Source organism: Bidens hawaiensis, unplaced genomic scaffold (genome assembly GCF_021521415.1).
Source record: "Bidens hawaiensis isolate Kalapana, Puna unplaced genomic scaffold, B.hawaiensis_p1.1 tig00073517_1, whole genome shotgun sequence".
Lineage (NCBI taxonomy): Eukaryota > Viridiplantae > Streptophyta > Magnoliopsida > Asterales > Asteraceae > Bidens > Bidens hawaiensis.
In genome coordinates this window covers 1-5,339 of record NW_027502791.1, presented here as the reverse complement: position 1 = coordinate 5,339, position 5,339 = coordinate 1, and the positions used below count along the sequence as shown (strand labels likewise).

General features: G+C 40.0%; 1 non-coding gene across 1 annotated transcript; it reads left to right on the top strand.

Annotated features, from left to right (window-relative positions):
* Positions 1 to 638: 638 nt before the first annotated feature.
* TRNAF-GAA (transfer RNA phenylalanine (anticodon GAA)) lies at positions 639 to 711 on the top strand. Its single transcript has one exon. It is a non-coding gene; the product is annotated as a tRNA-Phe (tRNA).
* Positions 712 to 5,339: the final 4,628 nt, after the last annotated feature.

Below are 5,339 nucleotides of genomic sequence, written 5' to 3'. Positions count from 1 at the left end.
TATTGTTTTTTTTTTCCTGGCCAAGGTTGATCCTCTACTGCCTCTTAATACTTTTGGGTAATTTTTCTTTGGGTGGGCATGTAACGATGATAGGTTTTTTGGTTATTGCTTAGACTCAATGCGTTTTGTTTAGTTCCGAATCTTGTGAAAAATGTAACGAAGCTAACCGAATGCCAATTTTCTTTTAGTTTTAGTTCTGGTATTGTAATGAACGTGACGAAAACCGACCGAACTTGCGTACACTCACCATGTCAACATTCGGAATCGACGATGTTCGGGTTTTACCAACTCTCGAGCTTTACCGACCGATGCCACCCCATTGGTCCAACTCCATTTCTATATTTTTTTAATTTATTTTTTTGTTTTAGTTTCGATACCATAACGCACGTAATCAAAACCGAACGAATTCGCATCAACTTACTGCCTCAACGCCCCAGACGCGACAACGCTTGTGTTTACCACAACTTAGGTTTTACCGACTTGCCCCGCGTTAAAATTCTAGTTATACACAAATCAGTTTGTGATTTATAACAACTGTAAATATGGGCCAACCTAATGGACCGACCCACCCAATTTGTTAACTCTAATTTAATATTTTGAGTTGAGATATTAATTACATTCCAAATTAAGAAAAACAAGCGGGGATAGCTCAGTTGGGAGACCGTCAGACTGAAGATCTGAAGGTCACGTGTTCGATCCACGTTCACCGCATTGTGTTTTTTTGGTGGTTCTATTTTAATTTTTGTTGCGTAACAATATAATTTTGATTTTTATTGATTTTTTTTTTCAGTTCGTTGATTTTTAGTTTAAAAAACTTGACTTTATTTTTTTGTATTTCCATGTTTTGTAATCTTGAGGTACAAATATCTCTTCTAATAGTGAGTACAAATAAATATATTCTTTTTACCGGTGTTATCATATTTTAGTTTTTAAACGTGTAATTAACTTTTTATCATGTTATGCCATCAGAAATTTCGAGATCAATAAATATGAATAATGATAATCACATAAATTATATTACAAATCAAAATTATGAGACTTTACCACGTGTCATCACTTGAAAAATATAATACATACACGAGTCGTGTTTTTACTATTTTGTTTTATCTTATACGGTTCATACAGGTTTATAAGACTCGTATAGGTGACTATGCAAGTAGTAAAGGTGTCTATGACTTGTTTCTTTCTTTATAAACTTTCCTTGATTATCAAAAGACTACGATTGATTGTCCTCCATCCGGTTAACACAACTACTCAGATGTTATAGTGCCCACGAATCGATGGGGTGATTCTTGTAGCTCTAACAACATGTACATGCCGAGGTTATAGACGCGAACGATATACCGAACGTCATGTTTATCGAAGTTATACTAACAATTTGAACAAATGACATGTATCTATTTGTTTTGTATGTCATGTATATTATCAACACATGCGGGAACACACATTATATTATATCTTACACGAGGTAGGATGAATATAGAATAACTCTTCTAAGGCATTAGTGGATGGATTTGTGTGAAGTTCATTAATATAACTATTATCATGCAAGAGTATGAAAAGAACTTGTATTGGACGCATTCCTTCGTGGTTGTCTTTACTTATACGTTGATGTTCGCCGTACACAGTTTGAGTGGCGAAACATTTCTATCGTTCCATGTGACATCTGCCCCGATCCGACCCGACCCAGGTACCCGTTTCTCTGACCCGAACTCTTTCTTTTATGATTTAATATTTATTTATACTTATATTTTACTTTTAATAATAATAATAATGTTTTCCTTCCCGCCTCTTTCTCTCTCTTTCTTTCCGCCGTCCCGTCCCTCTCCTTCTCTCTTTCCGCCTTCTTTTCCCTCTTGTCGCCGTCCCGCCCTTACGCCTTGTTTCCCTCTTTTTCTTCTAACTCTTTGCTTGTCCTTTGTTCCTTCCCGCCTAAGGTTGTCTGCGCAGCTCCACGCGCCAGACTCCCTTACAAGGAATCCTGCGTGAAGACCACCTGTTTCAGCGATACGCGAGACGAACTCTTCTCGCAGCGCGTTAAGAATTGTAATTCTTCTCGCAGTGCGCGAAGGACGGAAGTTCTTCCCGCGACGCGCTAAGGATTTGTAGTTCTTCTCGCAGCGCGCTAAGTATCGTAGTTCATCCCTCGACGCGCGAAGAATTATAGTTCTTCCCGCGGCGCGCTAGGAATTTTAGTTCCTCCCGCGGCGCGCTAAGAAATGTGATTCTTCCCGCGGCGCGCTTAGAAATGGTAGTTCTTTCCGCGACGCGTTAAGGTTAGTTCTGTCTGCCTTCGCGCTCGCGCTCTCTTGACCTTTTGTGTCAGCCTTCTCGCGTTAAACCCTTTGAGTTTTCTTCTGTTTAATCTAGCCGTTGCTTTTGAGCTGTCTTATCTTTTGAGCTGTTGACCTAATCTGCTTTATGTCTGAAAAGTTACTTTCGGCGCAGCATGCGCACCAACCCCATTGGTTGACAGAAAAAGTGACTGACATAATCTTTTGAGAATCTGCTTTTGCCATGCTTGACCAGTACTTTATCTGTCCTCTCCCATGCCTTTTTCTGAATCCTGTCAGCCTTTTTCTCTTTTTCCCTACTACCATATCTTTTGATATCTTTGCTTTTCAGAACTTTTTACTGTTGATATCTTTTCTTTTACTTTTTGAGATCTTTTCCTTTTTTTTTCTAGGGTTTGTGTCTCCTAGGGTTTTCCTATAAATAATAATAATATTTTCATAACACATCACACACAAACACTTAATCTCTCCTGCTCTCTTGCTCCTTGCTCTCTCTGCCTCCGTCTTCCTCCCTGTTCTGTCCTGCTTTTCCGGTAATATATATATTATATATAATAATTTACTTATTAATTATGCTAACTTGTAATCAAGACTTAAAACAAATCATTAAAACAATAATCTTATTTATAGGTTAACTTGTGCTTGTTTAAAGTTGGTTCTTGCTTTATCTTACACCGCATCGTTTATCATGTGAGTAATCTCGTACCTAATCCCTTTTTGCTTTTTAATGTTTTGGGATGTTCATGTGTTCATACAAACTTAGAGTCTTAAACTTGTTTATGAACTTTAGTCGCGCAGTATCCCATGTGTTGAGGACGTAGACTTGGCTGTTTATTTGTATGTGTGGATCATTAACCGCCTTGTCGGTCTATTCCGCAGTTTTCATGGTACCATTAGATGAACACGGGAGAACTATCGTTTATGATTTTCTCTTTTGTTTACACATGCACAGTTAGTCTTGTTTGTGAGCTCAATTGTGAGCACTGGCAGTCTTATGAATCTTAGAGTTGGTCCCGATCAGATTACACCCTTGTTGAAAACCAGACATACACATGTTGCGCGCAGATTTTATTGTTATCTATGTATTGTATTAAACTTGATTTCTCACCAACACGCAAGTGTTTGACGTTTATTTTAACACATGTTCAGGTTTGCAGTAGCTGTTTTGGAGCTCGAGATAACCTAGGAAGTTTTCTTTATTTTGGACCTAGATTAAAAATGTATCAAGACAAGTTATTGCTGTTCGAATATTATGATTTATAATATATTGATTTATGATGATTTATGTTATCTTACTTTTACCCTGCGCTGTGCGCGAATGAATGTATTTATTAAATATTGACACCCAATAGTGTCACGAGTAATGAAACAATATGTGGCGCCCCGATGTATAATCCGCCTTTGGTCGGGGTGTTACAGATTGGTATCAGAGCTCGTTGACTTTAGGATAGGTGGTTAGACGTAACGGCCTAGAATACCTAAGAGTCCCTTCTCGCGCATGAGAGAAATCTCATGTTTGCACGCTTATTGTTAATTACTCGTTATTTGTGAATATGCTCGCGCTTGCGCAGTATATGATTTTATGTTTTATTTCGCGATATTTCGATTTTTGCTAAATTTCGATTTTTATTGATTTTTCTTACATATTCGTTTGTTGGATTTGAAAGTCCGAAAAGTCATGGTGATGCATGAATAGCTGATTTTCAATTTCCATTTACGATTATGTTCTGAGGTTGGAGACTTGAAAAGTCATGGTGATACATGAATTGTCAACCTCCAATACTCATTTTCTTGTATGTTTTATATTGAAGATTGAAAAGTCATGGTGATACATGAATCGTCAATCTCCAATACTCGTTTACTCGTATATTTTAAATTGGGAATTCGGAAAGTCATGGTGATACATGAAATGTCGATTTCTGATTCGAATTTGTTACCTTTATTAAGTCTGCATTTTGGGTCATTTATTTTACTTTAACTTTTGACAGTAACTGACTCCGTGAAACCAAGCTTTATAAGATTAAAACTTTGCGATAAAAACCAAGATATTAACTAAAATTAAAACTTTTATAGAATGCCTCCGCTATCTCGCCGATTTCAGAGAAGAGAAGCCTCGCGCATGCGTAGACAGCAACGTTCCCAGGAAATGGCCGCCGCGATAACCCAAGCCTTGAGCCAAAACAATACCAACACCTCCAGTTATAACATTAAGTCCTTTAACGCGGGTAACCCTCCAAAGTTCACAGGTCTTGAAGGAGCCACCGTGATGCTCCAGTGGCTTGAGAAAATAGAAAACACTTTCCTCCACACCCAATGCCCCTCAGACAGACGAACCCTATATGCTTCCAGTGTCCTGGAATCCAGAGCGCTTACATGGTGGAATGGAGTAGCTCATGCGCGTGGCGCAGAGGCTGCTTCTAGCATGACATGGGAGGAATTCAAGGAAATTCTTACGCGAGAATTCTGCCCTCCCAACGAAGTGAAGCGCCTGGAGGAAGAATTCTGGAACTTAAAGCAATACAGTGGCGAAGCGCGCGAGTACGCGACGCGCTTCCACGAGCTAAGCTTACTGGTCCCTCACCTTGTTACCCCTTCACGCCGAGCAATCGAGAAATTCCTTGGGGGTCTCCCCATGGAAATTCAAGATTCTGTATGGGCCAGAAACCCAGTTACCCTCTCTGACGCCATCGAGTTGGCCGCTGTGCTCAGCGACAACCATGTCAGAGCAGGAACCCTGTTCCTGCGGGGAACTGAGAAGACCAAACTCACCAAGACTGCCCCTGAACCAACAGAAACCAAACCTGAACCCTCAAACCGTAACAACCTCAAGCGCAGGCGCAAGGCCTATGCGCTTACCAACCCGCCCATTGTCCAGCAACCCATCTACCAACCCCCAGTTTACGCGCCTAACCCTCTGTCAGCCTACCCAACACCTCCTGTAGTCCATAACTATGCCTTAACCAATCCCGCACTCCCTGCCCCGCCAACTAAGAAACCTTACACAGGAAATCAACCCTTTTGCCCAACCTGTAGATTTCACCACCA